The sequence below is a fragment of the Hirundo rustica genome, chromosome 3 (assembly GCF_015227805.2).
Source record: "Hirundo rustica isolate bHirRus1 chromosome 3, bHirRus1.pri.v3, whole genome shotgun sequence".
In the NCBI taxonomy this organism is placed as follows: domain Eukaryota; kingdom Metazoa; phylum Chordata; class Aves; order Passeriformes; family Hirundinidae; genus Hirundo; species Hirundo rustica.
In genome coordinates this window covers 93,710,563-93,737,552 of record NC_053452.1, presented here as the reverse complement: position 1 = coordinate 93,737,552, position 26,990 = coordinate 93,710,563, and the positions used below count along the sequence as shown (strand labels likewise).

General features: G+C 38.4%; 1 long non-coding RNA gene across 2 annotated transcripts; it reads left to right on the top strand.

Moving 5' to 3' along the window:
• Window positions 1–4,326: 4,326 nt before the first annotated feature.
• On the top strand, window positions 4,327–9,560 carry LOC120750674 (uncharacterized). 2 transcript variants are annotated; one of them, XR_005700098.2, is made up of 3 exons: window positions 4,327–4,446; window positions 7,641–8,058; window positions 8,866–9,560. It is a non-coding gene; the product is annotated as an uncharacterized LOC120750674 (long non-coding RNA). The 2 variants fall into 2 exon arrangements; XR_005700097.2 differs by having other exon boundaries at window positions 7,641–8,213.
• Window positions 9,561–26,990: the final 17,430 nt, after the last annotated feature.

The following is a 26,990-nucleotide window of genomic DNA, read 5'->3' as shown; positions in this document are numbered from 1 at the left end:
GTATATTAGATTAATTGCACCAAAAAGGGGTTAATTTCTCTCTAGTGACTAAAGGGCAACTCTTCAATTAACTTTGAAAAATATGAAGGTGCAATGGATATGTAGAGTGGACAAAAAAAAAAAAATGAACAAACCCAAAACCCAAACCTCTCCTCCTGCCACCAATATTCATAAAGCAACCTAAGTGAAATCTTGTTAAATTGGATTTCAGTTGAAATATTTCATAAACTTTCAATATTATAGACTATTCATCTATATTCTTCATGCTTGAAAAAAGGTTTGACCATCAACATTAAATCAATAGATTTCAATTTAACTGGACCTGTTGAAACTGAGTCCATATTGCACTTTATTCTATATAAACAACTCCACAGCTCCATCTCAGAAGACCAGCAGGCTTCGTACACTCACATCTGTAAATCCCTAACTAAGGTTTAACTAATGCTTTTTTGTGGAAAACTCCAGTTCCACCATGACTGAGAAAAAGGATCTGGCTAAAAAGTGTAAGAGTGAAGAGACGGCTATGTCAAGCAGTAGCCTGTGGCGGTGCAAGAATTGTTTTATCAAGTTCTTAAGTAATTTTGTAAGTTTCCTAAGAAGTTTTATGTTATGGTTCATTCCACTGTGCCCTCAGTTTCTGTAACGGTTCCTCCCCTATGAGTTTTCTGTATAGCAAGTTGTTTTATGTCAATCATCCCACCCCATCACCTATCCTTGTCAATCCCCTCTCCCCCCAGCTCTGGGGCATCCTGTCTGTCACTTCGGGACCCCTCCCTGGACTCGGGAAAGTCCCAGGAGAGGCGTTGAGTGATAGGCTGGTGCCTGGGAAATCCCCTTTTCCCCTCTTGTGAGAGGTCCCATGTTTAAAAGTGGGCACCCCCTGTTATCCCCCCGAATTCCCTGATTTGCTGATCTGTTGTTGCCACCCCTGAATCCTCCCCCGTTTATAAGTTCATGGAGGGAAATTCAAAGGGCTCTCTCTGGGCAGTCTGAAGAGTGGCGGAGCTCCCGCCGCTCGGACTTTAATAAACCATCATTAAACCTGCCTCGTAGAGAGTCGCCCTTTTGTCCGCCGCCGCAGTCACGACGCAATCAGGGCCAGCCGCCGGTGGGGAGCCGAGACCCACGGGAAGAGGTTGCTCGCCTGCTTGCAACCCCGACCGAAACGCTTTGGCCGCTGTGCAGATCTGAGCCAGCCAGTGGTCAGCGCCTGCCAGGCGTGGAAGGACACAGCCACAGTAGCCTTTCCTTGTCTAAAATCGTGGTGATGTAGGTACCCCAAAAAAAGACAATTCATCCTTGCTCAGTACAATTTTACCAGTTTTGCAATTCCGTATCTCATAGATTTATTTATTTTAGCCCATCCCGTTCTTGATATTTTAGCAGGTTTTTCAATGCAATTACAGCTCTGGGCTGCTGCAGGCAGGAGCAGAAGCAATATGTGTAAGTGAGAATAAGGACACCCTCCCCTTATACGCAGTCAACCTTTAGGGCTGTTGGCTTCAGGAGGATCCTGCCTGAATAAAATTCAGAGGGGCATAAGAGGGACTTGAAGGGGGTAGGTGGGAGTAGGTATTTTAGATTGAGGGAGTAAGAAAGGAAGCAGGGACTGGCAACTGAGGTGGATAAAGGGATGTCAAAAGAACAGAGAAGTGGCTCCTGATTTGTTGATGTGAAGCTGAGGCAGAGACTGATTAAAAAGTTGAAGTGAAAAGACTGGAATAGGAATCAGAGACAATGAGTGATGAGTGCGTAAACACAAAAAAAAAGGAAAAACAAAGCAAAGAACAGCAAGTGGAAATAAGACCAAGGAAGACGCTTTATGAAGGGAAGGAGATTTTAAATGGTTAGACAAGGAGAATGGGAACAGGAGGCCAAAATGTACAAGGGACATGAGGAGTATGAGAGGCACAGTGAAACAAAATGTCTTACACCCCAAGAAAATTAAAAGGGAGCTCTTGCTGGCAAGGAAATATTTTGCTGTCATGATATGAAGGTTGCAATAGTCAAGTTCACAGTCACAGTTCCTCTGGTATCAGAACTGTAAATATCTCCTTTTCTAGAGATGGCGTAAGATGTCTGTCATAATTCTCTGAATTTGTAGAATAGTCTCTGTAGTAGATTTAATAATTCTAAGTGTGGTGGTAAAAAGTTGATACATGATCACACATAGGATGTGACAAAAACAAAAATCTTAAAAGATCTTTATTTTGGTTGCAAAGTCAACTGCTCAAATTTTAAGAAATATCAAGATTGAGGTGCTTGAGAATCTCTCATTATGTTTAATTGACAAGGCAGTCTTGCCTTGATTACAAGTGATTTCTTCTGCAAAGTACCTTCCTAATACAACATTCTAAGCAGATTTGCTTTGTTATGGTTTAAGGTCATTCAAGAAAAGATGATTGTTTTCTGTAGGATCCCTTCCTTAGAAGATGAAATATTGGAATATAGTGGATTAGACAAATGATAAGAGGAAAAGGAAGAAGTTGGTCTCAATTAAGGCAAATTAGTTTTTCTAGGACAACTGGACTCAATCTCTGATTCTGAGGGACAGAGCTCCTCACTAAGTCATAAAAATTAATTTAAACCAAAATTAGTCCTAAAACTCATTAACTAAGATTTTCTGAAATTGAATACTCAATGTTAGTTAAAAGTTTTACTATTAATGCCTCTTTGTTTGTCTTCTCAGTTGCTGAAATATTGATAGCCTCAAAACTCACATGACCGACATTAGAACATAATTCCCAGAATAATTCTGACTCACAAACTGTAATAGTGAAGTGCACTTGAAAAAATTAAGAGGAAAAAAGGCTTGTCTTAAGAAAAGGGTTTGATTCGTGACTAGTAAATAGAGTACAAGCTATAAAACAAAAAATTAAGAGAAAATACAAAACTGAGTAACCATCACTAAGCATTATTCATTTCAGAGGACTGAAAAACATTGTGTTAAAACTGCTATTCCTGGAACATTAATTATTATAGAAGAAGTTAGCTTAAGGTAACACAGGAATTTCTTAATTTTTCCAAGTTTACAACTTTAGTAGTGAAGTTTGTCTTTGTCGTGTGTTCTTTGAGCACTTGTATTTTTAGTTTTTAAACTATAAATTTTAAATCACACCAAGTAGTTATATTTCCTGTCTATTCTTTTTTACTTTCTTGTGCCAAATTTCTTCTGACTTTTTTAAAGAATAAAACAACCAAAGCAGCTATTGTGTTCCCAGGTGGGATTAATCCAGTATCTGTGGACTATTGTGCTTCTTCAGTAAAATAGTTCAAGTATGGTACTGAGCCATTTCTGCTTCTTAGTTTGTTTACAACACATTTATTTCTGCATTGCATTGTGCTGTGCAGTACAGAAACAAACCTGACATGTTAAGTTCTGTTTCTTAGACATCTGGGAAAATGGGGAAAACAGCATATTTCTATGTATGTATTCCAGGCTCAATAGTCTCTACAATAGCCATGTCTCTACCCTCACTAATAATTTTGGGGACAGCTGGAGCAGAGATCAGCAGGAAATCTCAGGTACATAAGCTACACCTCCCTGCTGCAACTCTATAATGAGGCAAAAAAGGCTTTTTTTGGGGAGTACAATCTGGCTGTTTGTGTTACTGCAATTGTGGTACACTGGTAGGGTGAATGAAAAGCTGACTGATTTTAGATGCTGGGAAGAATTCACTGTGACTGCATAGGTTTTTAGTGGCAGCTCTAAAACCAGTGGTATGCCCTGGGGTTGGAAATGAACTCCAAGCTATTTTGGTGAGTACTTGTAAATAACCTTAGTAGGTGTTCATGTAATGCCTTGTGTAATCAAAGTGAAGAAGTCTCAAGTTTTCTCTTCCAGCTTTACCGAGGTTCAGGTCTGGAGCAGTGTTTATAAACCTCCTCAGCAATCATACAGAGTGACAGATTTTCCCTGAGAGGCAGGTGGCAAAAAGAGCATCACTAGCCTATCATCTCTCAGAGAGTCAAAAGGACATTTATACAGCAAAAACATGCACTGCAGAACTTCTGGAATTTAAAAATATAAAAAGATAAGATAACATATTTTTTGAGAAGTTAAATATGTAAAGCTGTTAGAGCCTGGAAGGATTACTGGCTTGAAATATTTCAGGGAGGTGTGTGTGGGTGTGGGTATGGATGTGGCAAGGGGAATCTTGGGTCTTGCTCTGGTGAGGTGATGAACTGCCCCTTACACCACACCCCAGCCTGTATCCCAGCCCTGCAGTGGCTGCCAATCCCTGGTAAACTGGAGGCAATGCTCCACAGCTGGCTCTGGAGCCCCTAACCCAGCTCCTATGTGGCCAAATGACTGCAAGCACCACCTGGGGAACGGCCCAGGAAGGGATTTAAAGAAGAACAGGTGGCACCTGTATTTCTTGACCTTCTCTCCTCTTGACTTTTAGTGAACTCCTATTTGCTAAACACTACTGGAACCAGGAGCTGGTAACTACACTTGTAATTTTCTACATATTTTCTGGTTTTCTTGCTTCCCTTTTATTCTTCTAATTCCCTCTTGTTGGAGTTTTAAGAAACTTAAAATTGGGTGGGCTTGGAGTTTGCTGAGTTAGTATTTTGTGAAGTGTTTTATGTTGATTGAATGCTGTCAAAGTTCTCTGATTTTCCAAAGTTACCAGTAAAGTTTTTTTGTTGCTTTGACCTCTTGAGAATATCTTGTATGTTTCTATGAGATACTCAGAGCGCATGAGCAACCATGAGCTCTTTTTAAGAGTCTGACTGAGCGAGTGTTTTGGGGCCTTAAAAAAGCTTACAGGAATGGCTCTTATTCAGTAGTTTATTTCAGTATATTCAGGCTTTATTTCAGTAGTTATCTTTCTACCAACTTTTAACCTCAGGAAACCTAGAAGGTGGTGCTTTCTGCTGCCTTCTATTCTCTCTCTCCCTCCTTATCACAGTGCTGTGTCTATTCCACACTCACTGGCAGAGATGAAGCTGTAACATTGTGAGCCCCTTATGTACCTGCATGTAGTCCCTGCCCTTCATGGCAGTAGCAAATGGTTTTTTCAAAGTCGCAAAGAAAAGGACAATGTTCAGAGTGATGGATGGGAAGATTGTAAAGTAACAGAATTCCTTTAATGAACTGCAAGACTTTATAGGCCGGTTTTTCAAATTGGCTTGTGCATTGTTGCATGTACTGCTTGGAAAATGTGTCCTAATTCATCTTCTCCATGCCTTTTAGTGAAAGTCTGTAATTATAAAGGGAATAACTCACAAAGGTAGGCTGCAAGCAACACACAGATATGTGTGTAGATGCATTCTTGTTAGAATCACTGTGCACAAACGTGCCTGGAAGCTTAAGATGTCGTGTCATATGTTTGTTTTATTAAAATAAATAAAGTTGGCAACATACTTAGAAAACAAAGGTTATTGAGTACTCAAAATGAGTGCCTTATCTTGTTAGGATATTTCATATTTATTTAAATATTATGAATATTCAAAGATAAGAGATTGCTTCTGTAAAAGGTTCTGATGTCTGCCAGTATTCTGAATAAGAGAAGATGCCTTTTATGAGAGCTAGTGTTTTTTCAATAAGTTTATGTTTTTAACTGCTAGAACCTAAACAGTAAACTAGGTATCTTGGAAGAGTTTGCCATTAGTATTGTTGAGGGTCTGCACTGGAGCAGCAGCCAAACAAAAATCTGTCTCTAAGTCACATCGTATCAGCATCCAGTCCTAGGTAGCAATGCAGGCACAGCATTTTCTTAGCATGGGCACAGGGTCAAGAGCTTGTGACTTTTTTTTTTTTTTTTTTTTTTTTTTTTTTAAGATACAGATCTAGTCTCTATTATCCCTGCTTGAGATTAAATTGCTTTTTGTTTTCTCCATATGTTCAAAGATTAAAGCACTACCCTGTACAGTTCCCATCATCTCTTTGCTAGTGAGTGCAAGAAGTGCTTGGTCATTACTCTGAATGTATTCTCCTGCACCTGCTTTGGGGCATAAAGCAGTTCTGGCTGCCCCTTACACAGCTGTGCAAATGATATATCACAGATTAAGATATATCCCTTCTCAGTACTGAAGTTTATATGCCTTGGTGAGGGCGTACAGGCATGAGAAGTGGTCACCACAAGTGCACTGTGTCTAGGCTGATCAGATAACATTTAAGTATTCATTAATAATTGCTATCCTGACATCTCTTAGGCTACTGTATTTCTACTCCAAGTTTTACTTGGATTACAGGGGAAAACAAAGGAAAAAAAAAAAGCTTCTTTTGGTTTTGGTTTGGTTTGTTTTGTTTTAACTGTGAAAACAACTTCCAATATGACTGCATACTGGCAGAAGAGTGATAATAAACTTACTTGTTTGGATTAGTGTAACTCTTTCTTCTACAGTCTAGCAAGCTGCCTGCTGTTTACTGCAGAGAGGGGTCCTCCCTTTTTTAAGTAAGAGTTACAGTGTTTATGCCAAGCTCCCCATAGTGACATATTAATGACCCTGAAGGATTAGCAGAAGGATTTTTGAGAGGCCTGGGCAAAGGAGCTCTTACCAGATGAGCAAGCTTCTAGTATTTACAGCTAGAGGAAAGTCTGATCCTTTTTCTGAAATCGTGGAGGGCAGCTGAAAGAAATCAGATCTCCTTTGTAAAATAAGTGCCCTGTTGTACAAAGCCAATGAGCTGAAAGGAAGAGAGCAAGAAAAGGCTAAGAAACGCTGCAGATAAGCTCCATTGTTAACTACTTGTCCATCCAGCCTTCTGAAAGGATATCTAGGTAGGAGAATAGTATACACTGCTCAGATTTGAGGATTACATCACCCCACGCTGCTTTTCTTTGTGTCTCTGGTTCATTTCTCACCATCATGGTGATTCAGATCCTATTAAAAGGTGTGTTTTGAACATTATTCCCCTCAGTCAGTAAGAGTCTGCCTTGCTACTTGTTGGACAGGTTCAAGATACAAATGTCAGTAGCTACAATGGAGTTTTCTCTAGTAAGTTGTTCTACAAAGTGTGCTCATGCATTTAAATTACTTATGCCTGTAAGGTACTCTTGGAAAGATTTTCATGAATGGAGCATAAAGGCATTTAACTTGTATGTAATCCTAAGGGTCTCTAATGTAATAAGGAAGCTGCTGATTGACGTAACTTGACCTGAAGCAAACCAACTCGCTTATGTAGGTGTTGTCTAGAGCTCAGCAAAATCACAAGAGATGCTAAAGCTGCATATTTTGGCTGCAGTTCACTAGCCGTAAGCTTTTTTCCTTTTTCTTTCCCCTTTTCCTGGCATGAAAAGTGCAAAAAAATCTATTTGACAGCATACTTTTCCTGAAACTTAAGGTAGAGGCATGTCTCTTGGAACTTATGTGTTGTCTAGTGAAAACTTAGTATCTACCTAGTCAGAAGGTCTAGTGCCTCTTCTCTAGCTAGCTAATACAAGTAATAATCAGTAAGGCTGATACAGTTATTTCTGGAGTTATTAGCTTCTTTCTACAACAGGGTCACCCAGAAATGCTAATTTATAAATTAACAGTGCTGAATAAGATGTAGGAATCTTTTGCTTTTGGACCATTTGGAAGAGGTAAATAGAGAGATGATGTAAAAATTTCTTTGTCTGCTATAATTTATTTGTTCTGTCCCATCCAACACAGCAGCCTTCTGATGGCTGTTTTCTTTATGATGGCAGGTATTAAGACTCCAGATGAAATGTGCACTGCCACCACGGTGGATTGGTCCACTCCAAAGGCTTTTAATGACCCACACAGAGGTCAAGTTTGCCAAAAGGAGTGCCTGCATCCCATTGTTGAAGGATGGTGTTGCCTAAGAAACTTGGGGAATCCCTGGAGTAACCAACGTGGGTAAGATCAGAAGCTGGTCCACTTCTGCTAAAAGACAGGACACCTCCATCAAAGAAGAGCAAGTAGCAGAGCTGGACAATTCCATGATGGGATTACAGGAGAAAGCTCTGTGTGGCAGTGCTTTCTTTCTCTCCCCAGAATTACAGCAAACATTAGCACCAAGACACCATCTGAGGCTGAGAAAACTGAAAGTGAAGTCTGAGACAACATAGCTTGGAACAGCTTCTTTCAAGCCAAACAAGACTTGTATGGGATATATATCAATATGCATATATATACTTGCTGTCATGAAATTCTGCATCTGTTACACTACTGTCTTGCTACAATTTTACTTGGATTACACAGAAAGACAAAGAAAAAATATATATATGGGTGTTCTATGAAGAGTGGTTGGGGAAAAGGTGGGGGGGGTTTTGTTTGTTTTTGTGGGGTTTTGTTGTTGTTGTTTGTTTGTGTTTTTTTTATCCTGGAGGAGGCTCAGGGAAGACCATATCACTCTCCACAACTCCTGAAAAGAAGTTGTAGCCAGGTGGGGAGAGGTTTCTTCTCCCAGGCACCCAGCAACAGGGTGAGAGGACACAGCCTTAAGCTGTACCAGGGGTATTAGGCTGGACATCAGGAAGAATTTTTTCACAGAAAGGATGATTGGGCATTTTAATGCCCAGGGAGGTAGTAGAGTCACCATCCTTGAAGCTCTTTAAGGAAAGCGCGAACATGGCATTTAGTGCAATGCATTTAGGTCATAGGTTGAACTCAATGATCTGAGGTCTTTTCCAGTCTAATTGATTCTGTGATATATGTGTATGAACTCACTTGATCAAGACAAGTTGTGTGTGTTGTATTCCTTGTTATATTGTTAATAGGGGACATTTCGACTTAGATTTTAGAATCTATCACTCCTGTCAGATGAATTAGATGCAGTCTTATGCATTTTCTTGTTGGTCATTGTAGCAAAAACTGGGGGAAAAAAATTTCTTTGTTAAATTATCCCGGGTCTGGGCAAATTCCACTAACCTTATGGACCTTTGGCTATGTACTTATCTACTCTTCCAGGGACCACTGGAATTTCCTCTGTTGCCCAAGACTTTTTGGAAGTATGAGCCAAGAAATTGATGGTATGGCCTCCCATGAAGCCCTGAATCACTGATTACCGGAGACTCCCCATACATCCACATTCCTAGCAAACTAGAGGCATCACTTTACATGAACACTGAAGGAGAAGGTCTAGGAAAGGTTTACAGGTATGGGACAACATTGAGTTACATATGGAATCCTGCCTCAGCAGATGTTACCATCAAATGAAGACTTAGGTAGGAGCTGTTATGGTTTAGAATGGTTTTCTCCAACTTAGTGTTCCCTCTGAAACCACTCCAAAACATGTGCTGCTTGCTCACCCTGCCCCTTCCCCTGATAGGGGCTGGACTGAGAAAATTGGATGCACACAAGGTAGAGGTGATGAGTTGAGATAAGAACAATTTACTGAAAACAGGAATGAAATAACGCAACAAACTATATCAGCAACAATATTAGTGACAGAGTGTACAAGAAAAAGGTGAACGACATACAAGTGATTTCTAATCATAGAACCCCCTGACAATAGCCAAACATTACACTACATGATGACATGGGTGATACTCCTTTACTCTGGGGAAAAAACCTCCCTTCTCCCCACACCCAGAAATGAGGTGAGGTTGTGCTGCCTAAAATTGGAAGAAAACTTTCCAAACAGAATTAAATTTGATAAAATAAAGAGCTGTTTTCCATAAAAGCTTTTGTGTACATATATTATACCTATGCATGTACAAAGCACTGTTTTTTCACAATTTTTATAAGTTTAACTAATTAGTGTTTCTAGCAGGTACATCCAGTAGAGCAGTTGTCCTGGTAAGTCACCCTTGTATCTGCCTCAGCGGAGCCCCTCCAACAGTTCTTATAGCCTTATATTTTGCTATGATATAGAAGTGTCTTATTATTTTGGCTCAGGTGCTGGTGCAAAATAGGATGTCCTTGTTAGAGGTTCTTTTCCTTGATAATGAAACCAGACAATTTCAAGAGTGTGGTGTAATATGTGAGAAAGGGTAACTATTGTTCTTGAGAGTACAAAAGTGCTAGAAAATATGAAGACATATATTAAAAATCTACAAAGCTGCAAATATATTAAAAAAACTAAAAGTTTTTGGGTGTCCATGGTATAGAATAGGACAGTAGTTTTTAAGTGACCATTATCCTATTACTAGTTGTTAAAGGATCTTATATGTGGGTGCACTATGTTGCCTCAAAATTAAGAAGGGAATAAAAGAAATAACCCAAAGGAGGGCAAAACAAACAGTTTTATAAATGGAAATGGATAATAAGCATAAGGAAAATTTGAAATATTACAGTAATATATGTGAGTAATAAGTATCACAAAAGGGAAGAATGAAGGGGAAATTCAGACTGTAACTCTCAGGGATAATAATTTGCACTGAAAACCTACCCAGTTTAGCAGACAAGAACGTCTGACTACAACACCTGGTTTAACTGGAGGTGGCAATGCCACAGGGTAAACAATTTTGTACAAGAGAGCATAAATTCAGTTGCAGAAAGGAGGAGCAGTACCACAGCAACAACTTGTAACAGTATGACTGGTGCCCGTGCAAGCATACACAAAGAATTGGCTTCTGTCACATTTTTGCTGCCCATCTGTGGAGCCAGAAAGAGTGGTGGGGCTCTGCTCAATGCATTGCACAATTAATCTCTTTATACTCAAGCATGAACCTATGCTTAATTTTCTTGAAAAGAAGGCAAAGAAAAGAAGGATTTTCTTTTTAAATTTTTTTTTTTTTTTTTGGTGAGAAAAAAACCTGCAGCATCCACATATGTATATATATATATAGAGAGAGAGATTGCATATTTACCAGAAAATGATTATTTGACTTTAAAGAATCTTTGGAAAGCTCCTTCTTCTGAATGATGGTGAAGTACTATGACTATCCAACTTTCAAAGCCTATGTTGTCATATGGCTGAGTGCCAGCAAATACTTTTGGGGCCAAATTTTGAGACATACTCTAAGTAATGAGTATGGACAGGTGTAATGAAAACGGTTTATTGAAAAGCTCCACAAAATGTCCATTCCTAGGCCTTACAGGGCCAGTGTCCAGTGCACATCCTCATTTTCAAACTTCTGATAATTCTTTGTCTGCCCTCATTGCTCTAAGTTTCTTATTTGCTATAGCAGAAAATAAAGTCTGTGCTCTTTGTACTGCTCCTTAACACCATGTAGTCTCACAGCTTTGGCATGTGCAGCATGCTGTGTTCTGTCACTCCTCTGGGGTGCTAACCCCAAAGAAGTGATTGCTGTGGGGAATTCTTCCTCACCACAGAAGGACCACAGGCCAGGCTCTCATTCTCAGAATCTGAGTCCTTCCTATGGTGGTCAATTAAGAATCATCTGCAAGGACTAGTATGACTAAAATGGCTGTACCCCATTTCTCTATCATTCTCCACTCTGTCACATTGCCTTTCAGATATTTTATCCCCTTCCTTTATCAAGGAGTCTGCACTCTAGCAGTGCTACTAAAAATCCAGTCTGTGACTATTAACCCAAATAAAAATCTGCATGTGAGTTTCAAGGTGATTCCTCTGACAACATTGCAACCTCAGCACAGTTCTATGTCCCATTGTCCTTTATACCTACTACTCACATTACCCACAGTTTTTTACCTGATTCATCATACTCCTATACATCTCATATTTTTATCTCAGCAATCATAAAATTTGTTCTGGCCACCACAACTTTTCCAAACAGCTCTTAAGATTGCTGACAGCTTCTGTGCAAGAACATATAGTCATAAAATCCTCAAACTGAAAGGGCATGTACTGGGATTCAAAATATTCCCAAGCTACACAAATCTGATGCCCATGCTGTCATCTTTCTTTGACTACCTGCTCTTCTCATTCCTGTAGCGCAGTTTGAGCAGGTATTGTCTTACTGATCAGACACTGACTTCTGAACCTCATCAGAGCACAGCTCTCAGAACCTATATAAAGTTCATAGCAAATATATTTGCTTTCTTCTTTTGCCCTGCACATGTTGTTAGGCTTAAGCTGCTTTCATAAACTTTTTAGACAAGCATAGAGGGGACATGCATCTGCAAACTGAAAGAGATCTAAAAAGGACAGAGAAAAGGGCTCCATGGCTGGGAATTAATTCTGCAGGCAGCTGGTCATGATTTGACCTCTCTCTCTCTTTCCTGAGAGACTATTCTCTCTAAAAATGCAAGACAAGTTACTTTCAGGAGTCCACTTCAATCTTACAAACCCCAGACCAAAAGAACCCTTACATTCACCATAAGCATAAGTTGCAGTAATTCTGAAGAGAGAAACTCTGGTCTGTTAGTAGCCATTCTTCCAAACAAACGCCTCTAAGAAAAAGAAATTATATAATCTCCAGAAGTGCTCTTGATTCTGCAAAGAGTCTGGGAGCATCCTCTGTTCTGCCCTGGAATAGCTGGAGTTCAAAAAATCCACAGATGATTGATTCACTATATTCAATACATGTATTTGTCTGAGGGGAAAAAAAAAAAAACAAAAAAAAACAAAAAAAAAAAAAAAAAAAAAAAAAACAACACCAAAACAAACAACAAAAAAAACCCCACCCCCCCCCCCCCCCCAAAAAAAAAAAAGAAACCCAAAACAAAACTGAAAAAAAACCAAACCAAAACAACAAAAGTTAGATCATCTCCAAATTAGGTTCTGCAACAGGTCTGGGGTTTAGAAAGGAAAATCCCTTGATGCAACCTCTCTGTGGACAATTCTGTCTAAATTCTTGTTCAAACAATACACTAATTTGATTTAGAGATCAAATTGAAAGGGTGTTTCTTTTTTACTTGTTTCTTTCTGCATTTTCAGAGTAATTTATGGTCTGAGTGGGAGAACTATATTGGGACCCTCGATTAAATGCAGAAAAACCTTCTTAGACTCTACCTTTTCTGTTTTGGTGGGTATTTCAGAATGAGGCAGGACACACATTTTGTATAGGATCTTGTGTGACTTCAGAATGCTGGGTGGAATTAATGTCGGGATGGTACTTGGGATGTGTTTGCTCTAAAGATCTATTTTTGATAATAGATTTGATGTATTAAAAGAAAAAAAATATACTGGAAAAATGTCAGGCTTATGCGAGAGAGACGGGACTGCAGAGATATGTTTCAAAGCCGGATCTATCGCTACAGTCTCATGAAGGAGTGAGAATGTCTTCACGGAATGAGTTAGAGGTCAGTTGTCCTTGGTCAGTGGTCACAAGACCACAGGTTACAAGGTGTTTTAAAGGTTTATTAGCCCATAGACTACTGCCACAAAGAATGTTTCTATTTTCACACCAATCCCTAATTAAATTGTATCACACGTCTTGCCACAATGCGGACTTTCTTAACCAGTCATATAATGATAAAACTACTTACTACGCCTTAAAACTTATTACCTTTATCGCTACTTCTATATCTTAAGATTTAAACTCTAAAACTTTCCACTACCAAGCTCAATATGTTTCTGTCTAAACTACAAATCCACATTCTTGCTTATGATCTCTAAAGCAAGTACCCTTTTCCAAGGTCTCAAGTTGAACCCCGTATTCATTTCTGTGTTTAGGCCTGTATCCATGAGGTTTTGAGAATTTTCTGTGCCTGGATTTTCCACCGAAAAAGATTGTGAGTTTTTTAATCTTCACAGGATAAAATGCATGTCATAAAGTGACAGGTACTCTATCTTTTCACTTGGTTCCCCATACAAGAAGATTTCTTGCTCACAGACTCACATTGGCCTTTTCAAATCCCCCCTGGAATGTGCCAATCTCTCAGTATTATTGAGTGCTGGCCTCTTCTGCCATTACTATTGGCTCTCTTCAAAGCAGCAGGTATGTCTTCCTGCAATTAGCAGGAAGGGGTATCCACAAACATGCTAGTAAGTCTTAACAGTGGATTCTTTAGGGAAGAAATGAATATCCTCTTTTTGTGGCACTCAGGTGGACAAGGTGAATGACCAGGCTTATATTTTTAGACTAAATGACTCTGATGCAGACAGGCACTGAAAGGCACATATGTATAGTACTGAACTGCATTTTCCCTTCTTCACAACTTGTGCTAATAAGTGTTGGAAACCAATGATAAAAAGAGTTTAATATGTATTTATTTGGAAGGGGACAGATGGAAACTATATAGGGACTATCTGCTGAAGATCAGATAGAGAAAAAGTAGTATATTAGAAAAATGAAGGTTACACTGGGGATGTATGGGATTTTATGGGGTATCTCACCCATCTTGTGTTCCTCTGAATTGTTCCTAGGGCTTGCAACATGTATGTGGATTATGTACCGCAGTCTGTGACTTTTGGAAGCAAGCTGATGTATCTTCCATGCTGGAATTAATGTTACATTTAAAATAGCTAAATGTAGATGCATTTATGTGAGTGTTTATCTGTGTAATGACTGTACAAAGATGTGTTAGGCTGCGGGGATACAGTCAATATTCCCAAAGGTTCTTAGAGAGCTGTTCAGCCAACCAAACCCTAGAGAGGGGATGCTTTTTCCAAAGTACAGGTACCTACTGTCAATTGAGATATTGTAGAATATATAAACAAATATAAGGTGTTTTCATGAAGCATTTCTCTCTCTCCCTTTGGAGCCTGTGCTCCATTTTAGCCTCGGCTAGCTTGAGAGAGAGAGCCCACGCCAGAAGGAATCTTCCTTCTCAGGGCCTTAAAACTACCCAGAGCCTGCAAACCTTTCCTTTAGAGAGAGCAGGCATCTGTCAATGGCAAAAGGCAAGAGTCCGCTCTTTGTCCGGGAGGGAAATCACAGCTTTATTCAGGGGTCCTGCCTCTGCAGAGTCCGAAGCTCAGTCCGGTCCCCATCCCCATCCCAGTGCAAGAGAGAGACCTCCAGGCAGCCCTAGGGCTTTTTCCCAGAGGGCACAGGCCTAGAGGCAGGGACAAGCCACTACCCAATCAGGGATAAGGTGGGAGTGGAACAGAGTTGGATTACATTCCAGGGTGGGAGGATGGGCAGGGCCAAGCAGGGGCAAACCTTGTGATACATTTTCCAGGGGAACAGGGTGGTATAGAAGAAACATTCCAAAACCCAATATAAAGATGAAATACAATATAAACCCAATTAATGCACTACAACATTTCCAGATATGACACAGATGTGGTAGGAGTTACTCAGACTTACTGATATTCTCCTGCGATCAAGTGGGACAGCCTGCGCTATCTGAAATGAGACCAAGTTTCCAGTTAATACAGTGAGGAATAGAGTGATTCAGACAGTAGCGGCTTGATGCACTTGTTCCCGCGTAGGGTACCTGTAGGTAGTGTCATTTGGAATATCTTAAAATATAATGCTTCTTTACTCAAATGCAAGTCCAGATAGAAGGTCTTCCCTAAGTCTTGAACTGTATCTGCCATTTCCAACTGGATATCCAGTAACCCAGATATCGTAAGTGGTTCTGTATAACTGTGTGCCAGCAAATGAGCTGAGCCTGTAATATTAATAACTTATAAAAATAAATGTGCCAATGTTTCATAGACTATTTTAAAACATGTTTTAGCCCTAATTTTAATAGGCATTTATTCTATTTATATGGTAAAAAGAAATACCTGATTTCTATTTGTGTCCCACACACTGACAACTACATGCACATGCTAAAAATCTCCTGTCGTCTTTTACCCTCTAGCTCTCATCTTCAATGACTGCAAAAAGTTCTGAGGCCTCAGTGTGAATGAAGCTCATATAAAGTACAGGATATTTTGCTAGTGCTATACTCGTTCCTTGGGTGGTAGTAATATTACTCATATCCCCGAATAATCCCATTGTACAGTGTCTCAGAACTGGAATGTCATAAAAAATATATCATCCTCCAGCTTCCACATGACACCAGTAATTCCTAGTCTGGATTAGGAATGTGTGCTGATTTTAGACTGAGATACAATTAATTTACTTCACAGTACCTAGTATTGGCCTCTGTCTTGGATTCATGATGAAAACAGTGCTGATAACCCAGGGATGTTTTCATTATGGATGAGCTTTAGTCACACACAGCCAAGGCCTCTTCTGCTCCCTACCAGCCCCACCAGTAAGGAGGTTGGGTTGCACAAGGATTTGAGAGGGTACACAGACAGGACAGATGATCCCAAATGACCCAATGCATATCACATGTCATATGGCAGCATGCTTAGCAAGTAAATCTGGGGGAGAAGACGGAAGTGGGTCACATTTAGAGTGATGACATTTTGTCTTCCCAAGTTACCATTGCACATGATGGGACCCTGCTTTCCTGGAGATGGCCAAACACCTGCCTGACATGGGAAGTGATGAATAAATTCCTAGGTTTGCTTTGCTTTAGTGTGTGTCTGTTTCTTTACCTATTAAACTGTCTTATCTCAACCAGTGTTTTCTCAGTTTTACCTTTCTCATTCTCCCCCTGATTCTACTGGTGGGGAGAGTGAGTGACCACCTTGCCAGCTGAGGTTAGACTACAACTACAGGTCAGAGGTTGACACAGTGGCCGGATTCCTCCATTTTCATATAATTTTTTTAGATGTCTATTCTGGTGATTTATTTTTTCAGACTGAATAATTGATGGCAGATTCTTAATTTTAACACCATTATAATAGGCCTGATTTCCATGGGTGAAGAGAAATCTTAAATTATTATTCATTGTTTTAAATTAATTTGATGGTTCTACCATTTTGAAATAATTGTCTTTAATAAAAATATATTGCTTGTAAGAATACAATTTCATTCCTGTGCTCATCTCCACAAAGTGAGAATCAAAAAAGAGAAAATTCATCCTTCTCAATGAATGCAGTCTATTTAGCTCTTCATAATTTCATAAGTGGTTAGCATGTAAAAAGTGTGAAAAGCTGTCAGATCCAAGGAAAGAACAATGATCTTGACCTTGCAGTTATGACGCAAATTCTGATAGTGATTTCCTTCATGATCTTGCACAAGTCAGTCTGTTGAAGGTGGTGGGAGCAACATTTCCTGAGATTTGTACCTGCATGAGCACACTAATTATGTTCTGGGTAAAAACTGTTTTTAAAATGCTTAAAGTTTAATGTTTAAAATTTAAAAATGCATACATCCCTCTTATACAGCCTCCTCTATTCCACACCTCTTCCACATCTTTCTGGTGCCCATTGAAGAAACTTGTTAGGCAGTCCAGATAAAATCATGGTTGACCATGGCCTTTCTCCTACTGTGTATATAGTATCAATATTCCAGAAAATGTTTTTATTCATACTTACTCTTTGTTCAAGTGCAATACTTAATTGGAATCAAATATCTTCTTTGTAAAGTTCTAATGATCAACCTCATCAGCATAGCATATGTTTGTCACAGTTCAGGATTTCTCCATATGTGTGTGCAGCTATATACAGCATATGAGCCACTAGTAGGTTACAATAATTTGATATTAATTTAATTTTTACATTAATATAATTCATGTTAGAATATTAAGGGGGTTTTGTTGTTTTGTTTTTGTTTTTGTTTTTTTTTTCCAACAGATATGCTAAAGATTATGCATATGGGTCACAAGTCTTCCTATTATAAGCAAAAATTGCCATGTCAAAGAAATTTAAATAGAAGATTCCAAATTAGGACCTTTTTCATATTTCAAAGAAAGAAGATATTTCAATTTATTTCTTTTTTTCCTTTTGAGCCTCTTAATATTTACACAGCATTAATGTAAGGGAAAATGTTTTAAATAGCTAAAAGTTCTTATTCTGTTTGTATGGTCCTGTCCTTTCTTTATTCCATTTCATGTTAATATATTTGAGCATTGGCTCTCACAGCCTCCTTGATTTTATTGTAACAATACAGACACCCTACATACAAATCAAAGAAAGTTTATTTACAAGTTACATAAAAGAAAATCACTTCTTATGAACAACATCCTAGAAACTCAAATTTTCATGTCCCTAGCCCAACAAATCTGTGTCCCTTAGAAGAACAAGGGTTTTTCTATTTCTCCTGGAGTTTTTGCCCCCTAAGAGGTATATCTGCCCAATATGGATTATCCACTGCAAAGCATATTGAATTTTTGTTACTTCTTCATGTACCTTTATTTACACAGTGGTGTCACATTGCATTAAATGAAGATGCAAAGCAATTACCTTCCTATTGAACATTTTCTATACACACATGTTGAATTTTATCAGATAACTGTATAATGTGCTTTCATTAGGATTTTTTTTTATCCTTTTACTCAGTATATTTAACACTTCCTTCCCCACAAAAAATCTTAAGAAGTCCAATCCAAAAAATATGGCATAAAATAGAGGTAAACAGTTAACAAACTGAACACAGGTATTCAGATACTTAATAGTTTTGTCATTTTCCGCTTCACTTATTCAATAGAGATACGTCTTACAACCAACAGGACTCCTATTTCACACCATAGAGAATTTGAAGGCTTAATATCTTAAGTGACTAGTAGACTCCTCACTGCCAATTTCTATACTCAAGCACATCATTTTCTTATGATTGAGACTGGTAAATCCCTTTTGAAAGCCTATCTTTGGTGTTTTGTTTTGTTTTGTTTTGTTTTGTTTTGTTTTGTTTTGTTTTGTTTTGTTTGGCGGGGGGCATTTTTTGAAATAAGTTTGTAAAAGCTGAACTGGAGACTAAACTATAGAGCATCCCTGAGCAGTGCATTATTCCTTAACCACGTTGCCTTTGGGTGAGATGTGGCAAGTGCTCCTAGAGCATCCCTGTCACAGTCTCATGCAATAAGACATGGGGACTCACGTACAAAAAGATCTCTCATTATAGCAAATGGTCCAAAATGAGGATATTCAGCTGACAAAACAAATAAAAATCTGCAGTCAGATCTCTGATTTTCTGAATTTGGAATAGCAACCTGAATTCAGATCTCCCTCAAGACTGCCTTTGTCACCCCAGAGACTGTGCCCTGGTGTGGGTTTTGCTGTTTCAACCACTTCTGCTTTGTATGAACTCAGTGTAGGGCACAAGGCCTGGAACTTGTTTCACATGGTAATTGTGAGTAGGGCTGCCCATTTTAGATTAAGAGGTTTTACCATTATGCATATGATGTGATCTGGGCCATGTCGTTTTTCCTCATGTCATTGTAGTGTACAGATTTAATTATGACAAGTAGCGTTGGAGTAAAATTACTTTCCTTAATTTCAGTGCTATGCCATAAGTGCATATTACGAATAGATAAAATAAAAACAAACATCCAACACTGGTAACTTAATTGGGGCTTACAAAGCAATAAATTGAACTATAAAGCCAGTTGTTAGTGTAAGAAATAGACGTCAAAGAGAAACCATATGGGAAAAGCATTGACTAAGAGGACTTGCAGATTGTTTTTAACAATGCCACTGATCTTCTGTCAGATAACCAGCAAGCCATTTATTCTTCCTGAAAAAATAACACAATTAGGAGTAGTAGAACAATTTCAGTTGAATATCAGAGCTAAATTTCTGTGGAAATTGCATGCTTTATAAGAATTTTTACCTTTCTTATTCTCCTCATTGTCCCTAGTTCCAGTCTGCAAAACTCCTGCAGGAATGTTGTGCAGATATCAGTTATTACGGTGTTAAACAGTGTAAAAAGCCAATAAAGAAAATATTTTAAAAAGATGCTCCAACCAAGAGGCTGGAGATAAAAAGCCAACACCACTAAACATTTGCTGCGCTAGGCTGTCTTGTCCCATCATTTCTAGGGACTCAGAAAGGGGTGCAAAGGACATATGCAGGGGGTGCAGTAGATCTCTGTCCTCCCATTTGCTATCCATTTAACGTGAAATAGATGAATAAACTAGCATGACTACTAAAACAAATTTACTTCAATATTAAATGTAGCAAAACAGATGGAATGTTTCAACTGACCAAAGAACTGCAGAATAAAGTGGGCAGGGGGGGGCGGTCAAATGCCTAAATTCAATGATGTTTAAAATATTTTTTTTCAATTAAAACAATAAACACATTTTTTCAAAACTTTTATTTCAGTGAAATTTATTGGTTTCTGGTTTGATCTCAAATAAACTTTCACAAATCAGAAACCTCAGGAAGATTCAATGCAATTTTTAGATTTAAAAAAGTGTAATGAATCAAGTTTGTCTAAAATCCTATTGAGCTCTAAAACAGGCTCATTCTAAAACTGAAAAGAAGAAAATCCACACAGAAGCATATTCTTCTGTGTCAAGTGTGGGTGTGCATTGCTCATATTTCTCCAATTCACGTATTTTATTGCTGAATAGCCAATAACTGAAAACCCTTTATGTATGTAATGATCACAGAGTAATGATACTCTAATTATAAATATACTGAAAGAGCATGGAAGCTGGGTGTGACTAAATGGCTTGCAAATGTTTACCCAGACTGAAGTCAGGTGCTTAGCAGAAACTGAATCCTAGTATTAAAATTTCCAGTTGCATAATCTAACACTGAATTCCCTAATTCTGGAACTATCCTTCCTTATTGCATCCGGTACAGGGAATCAGCATGCCTTTTTTTTTTTTTTTTTTTTTTTTTTAATATTTCAAGGAAGATCAGTTCTCTACCTTTCCTTGAAAAGATGTGAATACAGATCTCATCAATTCTACATTGCATATTTTACACTACGAAAGGCAAACACAATGGCTACAGAGCTCATTTCATTTATTCTAGGAGATATATATTTCATACCATGGGTAAAGGATTTTCCTAATGAAGAATTAAAAACATGCATTGTCCCACCATCCCAGTCCATAGCAATGTCTCAAGTAGCTTTTACAGTAATGGAATTGTGCTGTCATTCAGGGAAGTTGCAATCTGTGTTCCACTAAATGATATTAGACTAGTGAGGAACCCTTACACAACTGCACTCTTGTCTTTATCAAAGCACATTAGGAAGATACTGAGGGGAAGAAAAAATTTAACAAGAGGTTGTCATTGTTGCCCTCCTTGGTAGACAGACCATCCTGGAAAGAAGTCATTGCAATGGGGTGGGAGGGAGATTGGAAATCTGTGTACTTCTTCAGCATCAGTGATTTCTGCTCTGAGGTCAATGAAAGTGGTGAAAGTGTTCATGTGGGTTTGCAGACTAGATATGGGATTGCCACATAACAGTAACCTTCTGCTTTGCAAAGAATGAAGATAAAGTTGGCCTGATTTTACTGTTTATCACTCCTTTCTGTTCAAATCTATGTTCTAGAAATTGCTTACATTTTAAATTAAGTGGATTTTTTCAGGGACGTTGAAGATATCCTTAAAAGATAACCTGTTTGTACATGGTCCTGGGCAGCTGATTGTAGGTGGTCCTGCTGGAGCAGGGAATTCAACTAGATAGGCAATTTCCAACCTCAGCCATTCTGTGATTCTCTTTATTACCAGAATAATTCTTAATCATGTCTGTTTATACTACTTTCATTCATAAAACAATGTACATCCTTAGAGTCTTCAGCCACATGAAAATGTGAACCTCAAAAATAGAAAACATACAATATTTCTAGAAAGGCATTCAGCTGAGAGGGGCTTCGCTTGCTACTTAAATAAAATGAAGAAATACTCTTTGTGGTGAGTTGACCTCGGCTAGCTGCAAGGTGCATATGAACCCTCTCTACAACTTCACCCCCTCAAGAGGATGGAGTGAGAAAAATACAATAAAAAGTTTCTGGGTCTAGATAAGGACATGGTGGTCACTCAGTAATTACCATCACAGGCAAAAAGGACCTAGCTTAGGAAATTATTTTATTATCAAATAATAACAGAGCAAGTTAATGAGAAATAAGAAAAATAAGATAAATAAGAACAAAGCTACAAATCAATGTCCCCTTATTCCTCCCTTCTTTCCAGGCTCAACTTCACCCCCAATTTCTCTACCTCCTGCACCTGAGTGGTATGAGGAAGATGAGGAATTGGGTTTACTGCCAGTTCATCACATGTCCTCTCTGCCACTACTTCTTCACATTCTTCCTCTTATCCACCATGGTTCCCTTCCATGGGATACAGTCCTTCAGGAACAGACTGCTCCAGCATGGATCACCCATGGAGTCACAAGTCTTGCCAGCAAAGTTTCTCCAACATGGGTTTCTCTCTCCATGGGGCCACATGTCCTGCCAGAAGCCTGCCCCAGTATGGGTGTCCCATGGGGTCACAGCCTCCTTCAGACATCTACCTGCTCTAGCATGGGGTTCTCCATGGGCTGGGGATGGATATCTGATCCACTACATAACTCTATGAGCTACAGGGGGACAGCTGCCTCACTGTGGTCTTCACTGTGGGCTGCAGGGGAAACTGCTCTGGTGGCTGGAGCACCTCCTCCCTTTGCTTCTTCAATGATCTTGATGTCAGTTGTTTCTGTCACCTTTTCTCACTCCTAACTGCTGTTGCACCTGGGTTTTTTCTCCTTCTTAAATATATTATCACAAAGGTGCTAGTATTGTAACTGATAGGTTTGACCTGCAGCAGATCTGTCCACAGAAACAGGTGTGACAACCCCTCTGCTATGTAAAACTTACCATATAAATACAACATTGAAAGTTAAATTCAATTAACAGGTTATGAAAACTATGCTCAAAAAAATGTCCTTCAAAATATAAAGCCAGCCTAGAAGCTGTCCATAAGGACAGGAAAATTAGGCATGAGTGACTAAGTGAAATCAACAGACAAAGCTGTCCCATAAGCTGAGGTCATATTAAATAAATCATATGAAAATAAAAATGAAGGGAAAAAAGAAGGATACTGAGCATGCTAACACAATACATAGAAAGACACATTTAGACACATAAATAAATCATCCAGGAAGCCAAAACTTTGTAGAATACAGAATAGATATACATTTGCTAAGATTTTTGAAATTGGTCTGCAGATGATTGACAGTCACCGTGTACACTTAAAAGGCAGTATATAGATACCTGTGTTGTAAACAGAGTAGCGCAGAAAAATATTTGTATTAATAGTAATTTCATTTGAACCACACTCTAAGGTCATGTGGAATGATCTGTATGAAATTTATAGTGCAATTACTTCCAACATTCATCAGGGAGAAACATGGAGTATGAACTTTCACAGTTTGAAAAATGTTCAGAATAGAAATACATTTTTCTGACTAAGTTGTGTCTCTTTCTATTTTTTTTTTTTTCTTTTTAGAAAGCAAATTTCAAAGTGAAAAGGTTCCCATTTATGGTGTAACCACTGTAGCAGCTTTTCATTCCATGTTTCTATTTCTCATCTGCAGTGCTACTGTTTATAAAGAAGTGAAGTGGAAACACAACTCTTAAAACTACCTTTTTTGCTCTTATGACTTCATATTCCTTGAAATGTAAATCCCTGTCCATTAGTTCTAAGAACTAATGTTAAGTAGGATAGACATCCAAGATACTAAGTATAGGAAATCCAAAATAGATTTTGCATTCCAGGAACAAGTCCATCTCTTTTGCACTCTAATATATTTCAGGATACTTTCTGTTTTGCAATCTTTCTGTAACAGCAAAATTCATTCCATTCCACTCTGCAGGTCTAAAGTAGCTGGATTTTTTCCCATATACTACCTTCTGTAAATCTCAGCAGGAAAGAGCAGGTGGATTAATTCAACCTAATGGAAATAAAATTACATCTTTCATGCCACAGATACATTTTGAGACTTGTCACAGCTGGTCCTGAAAGGTAATGCCAAGATTAATACAATGGGGTGCCATATGAGGTGCATTCTGAAAAGGAAGTTCACCTTCTGCTCAATGCATCTTTAACGGTATGCATTCAAGGAAAATTTTTAAACCTCTGCTTTATGACTGCAGAGTTTCTTTTAGCTGGACCACAAGCTTAGGACTTTTTCCTGTGCTGTGTACTGGGCTGGATGATGTAACCTGCATAACATGTTATCTGGAGGATAATTGTGTGACTTGTACCATAATAGATCATAGTATGCAGTTGGATTGTTGAACCTGCTTAAAAAGATAGGTGTGGAGTGTTCTTTGAAGTGTCTTGTCTGGATTTATCCCAGTTAACCTCATATACTAGATAAAATTTTAGAGTAATGCAAGTAAACTGAAACCTAAAGTCCCTTTATAAACTGCATTTTAGTGCTTGTGAAACATGTTTTAAAAGCCCAGAGTAGTCCCTGGGCAGTATCACTTTCCCTAAACTTTGCTTTCAACCTGTCTGTTTTCTGAAGTCATTTCCATCAGGATATTAAGATTACACAGCATTAATCCACAAATATAATTTAGCATTAACCCCTACCCTAGTAAACCAGTAATTAAGAAAGATGACAGTACTTTGTCTTTCTTGGGTTTGTCTGCAAGAAAAATGAATGTTGACTATTAGTTACCACTACTTGCTCAATAAGAAAGATTTCAATAATTTGAATAAAAGTCACATATTCAAAAGATGAATGTACTTTTTAAATCTAGGTGGAGAAAAGAGACTTCTGGAGAAGTACAAACCCACAAATATTAAAAGCTTCTTCTTCTAAAAGACAAAAGAGCTCACTTAGTAAATTTCACAGACAACTACTGCACCATATATCTCACTGATGGTGAAGTATATTTAATTTACTAAGTGAGCTTCTTTGTCTTTTACATACTTTATAATTATCATGGCTTGCAATTTTGTATTACACTACAAAACTGTGTGGGTACCTGAATCAGTTTTATTTTTAAATACTCTTCAAATGCTTTTTGTATATGGAAAAATAGTGCACTATAATGTACTTGTTTCTAGAAGAGGAAAAGCCATAATTCAAGCCACTTTATGTCCCTGTTTGTATTTAATGGACAAACCAAGAAATTTCACAAAAATTACACCTATTTGCGCATAGTTTTGATCTTTTGAATTCTCTCTGAGTAAACATTTACAGTCTTACTGTTCTCAATTAGGCTCCAGTTTCAATGCAGCAGCCATAACAATTGTGGAGGAGTTTATGCCATACTAACAAGCAAGGCCCTAATGTATTCCAGTAAAACAAACAAACAAACAAACCAACCAGCCACCAAAAAAATCCCACATATCAATATAGTTTAGAAGTTTGTGACTAGCTGTTGGTCAAAACTGCTCTCAAACACTTCGGTACATGGAGTTACACCAGCAACTGGAAAATACTTGGGCCCTCCTTGGTTTGTTCCCATTAGCAGGCAAGAAGGGTGACAAGAGTCACATATTTTGTGGGGCTCATTTGCATCCTGAAATGCACATAGAAATGCACATTATTGTTCTTTCTCTCCAGTCTTTGGGGACAAAGTACAATGCGTTTCTTTCCTATAGTACTGTCACCTCTCCCTTCCACCTTAGCCCATGATCCTAAATGTTTGCTGTGCCTGAGTACCACAAGGTTGTTTTTGCCCCCTTCTAATTATCTCTTGGTTTTCTGATTGCTTTTTGGTCTCAGACAGATCTACCACACACATGTGGAAGTCTCATGTACTAAGAACGAACAATGGCCTGCGGTGGCCAACTACAAACTAAGTGGAGCTATGCAGAAAAGAGTAACTGGTTTCCACACTGCAATTTGTGGGGATGACAATCCAGGAAAGATATGATCAAAAGGCACAGTGAACATAAATAGGTCACACAACAGAAGATGTTCGTACTGGAATGTACATGATTCCTAGGCTTGTATCAGTAAATGAGTTGCTAATTCAGTGGTAATCTGAAGGCTCAGGGTATGGGCATGAGCTGTTGTATCTCAGGTTGCAGTGTTAGCAGGGTCTCTGACATAGGTCTGGCTTAGGCCAAATTCCTTTTTAGGCAGATTACACTTTGTGCTTAGCCATGGGATATTAGGGAACAAGCACAAACTACCATTCCTAGCTGGTAGTTTGGATATTGATTAGAGAACTTACTGAAGGAGTATCACCTGTATCAAAAAGCAGTGACTGACAAGTTTTATCTACAGGTACAGGTGTAGCTTTGAGTCCCAGTGGAGGCCACGTCCAATGCAATAAGCTGACAGCTGTCCTGCCCTCCTAGGAAAAGATACACAAGCAGATTTGTGTTTACCACTATCCCTTCCTGTACAACCCAGCATGGGTTAAGGGTCTAAGGAAGCATTAGGCTGCTCCTGAACAAAACATTTTTAATTTCCTCTCCACCTTGTTTAAATGAATTGTAAATCCCATCTTTGTAATTTTTAATGAGGTCTGTCAATCCTATCAAGCTTATGATTGATAGTAGTGATTAGCATTTTCTGAAATAACAATACATTAAATCCTGGGCAAATTTTGCAAGCCATATAACTTCAATCCTATTTAGTCTGAAATTTAACTAACTTTTTCTGGTTTAGAGACTGTTTTCTCATTTCCTATAAAATGTGTTAGTCTTTCTTTTCTGATGCCTTCCCAATCCTTAGGTATAAAATTTAGCAAAACTTTTGTGTTCTTCCATATATAATTTACATAATAAGCTGAAATAGACCACGCGTTGGGGAGGAACATTTTATGCTCATTTTTTTTCCCAATTCAGTTCCAAATGAATCAGAATTATATGAAAAAAACCTCATCTCAATTCAGACATTTACTTCTGCAAATACTGGTAACAAACAGTAAATAAGGCACTCATAAGTCTTTTGGGTCTTTTTAATCCATCCTTTAAATATCCCCTGCTGGCCATTTTCATGTCTACCAAGGATAGGATATGCTCACTCTAGTTATCAAAAAGTAAGAAGTCTAAATCAGGTTTTGACCATCCATAATCAGTGGAGAAGACAGGCAGCTCCAGAGGGTAATTCATTCTCTCCTAAAATAAAGGGGGTGAATCACCCTCTGGGATACCTTTTATTTACCCTTGATTGCAGAGGGAATCTTGATGACTGCTTTATAAAAAGACATTATTATGCAGTCAGTTTAAATGAACATAAATTTAGGTTGTTGTCAGAAGTGTGGACCCACCTTGCTCCACTGTGTCTCCCTATTACCATATACTTTTTGATGCTGTGGGAGTGACAGCTGATAAATGATTGGTTATAAAACAGGATATTGATTTTTTTGGTGGGGCGGGGGAAATTGGTATTCATGAAGTTGTGGTCCCTGATTTGGCTTCCACAGTGATTGCAAAAGCTTAGCACCAGTACAAGCATTTCTGGGAGCCATAACTACTCAATTTAAAGTTGCTGAAAAGCACTGTCTTAAATAAAAGTGGCTGTGTAACCACAATTTATAAGCAAATAGATTTAGGTGAAATTAATCTTTTAATTGAAACT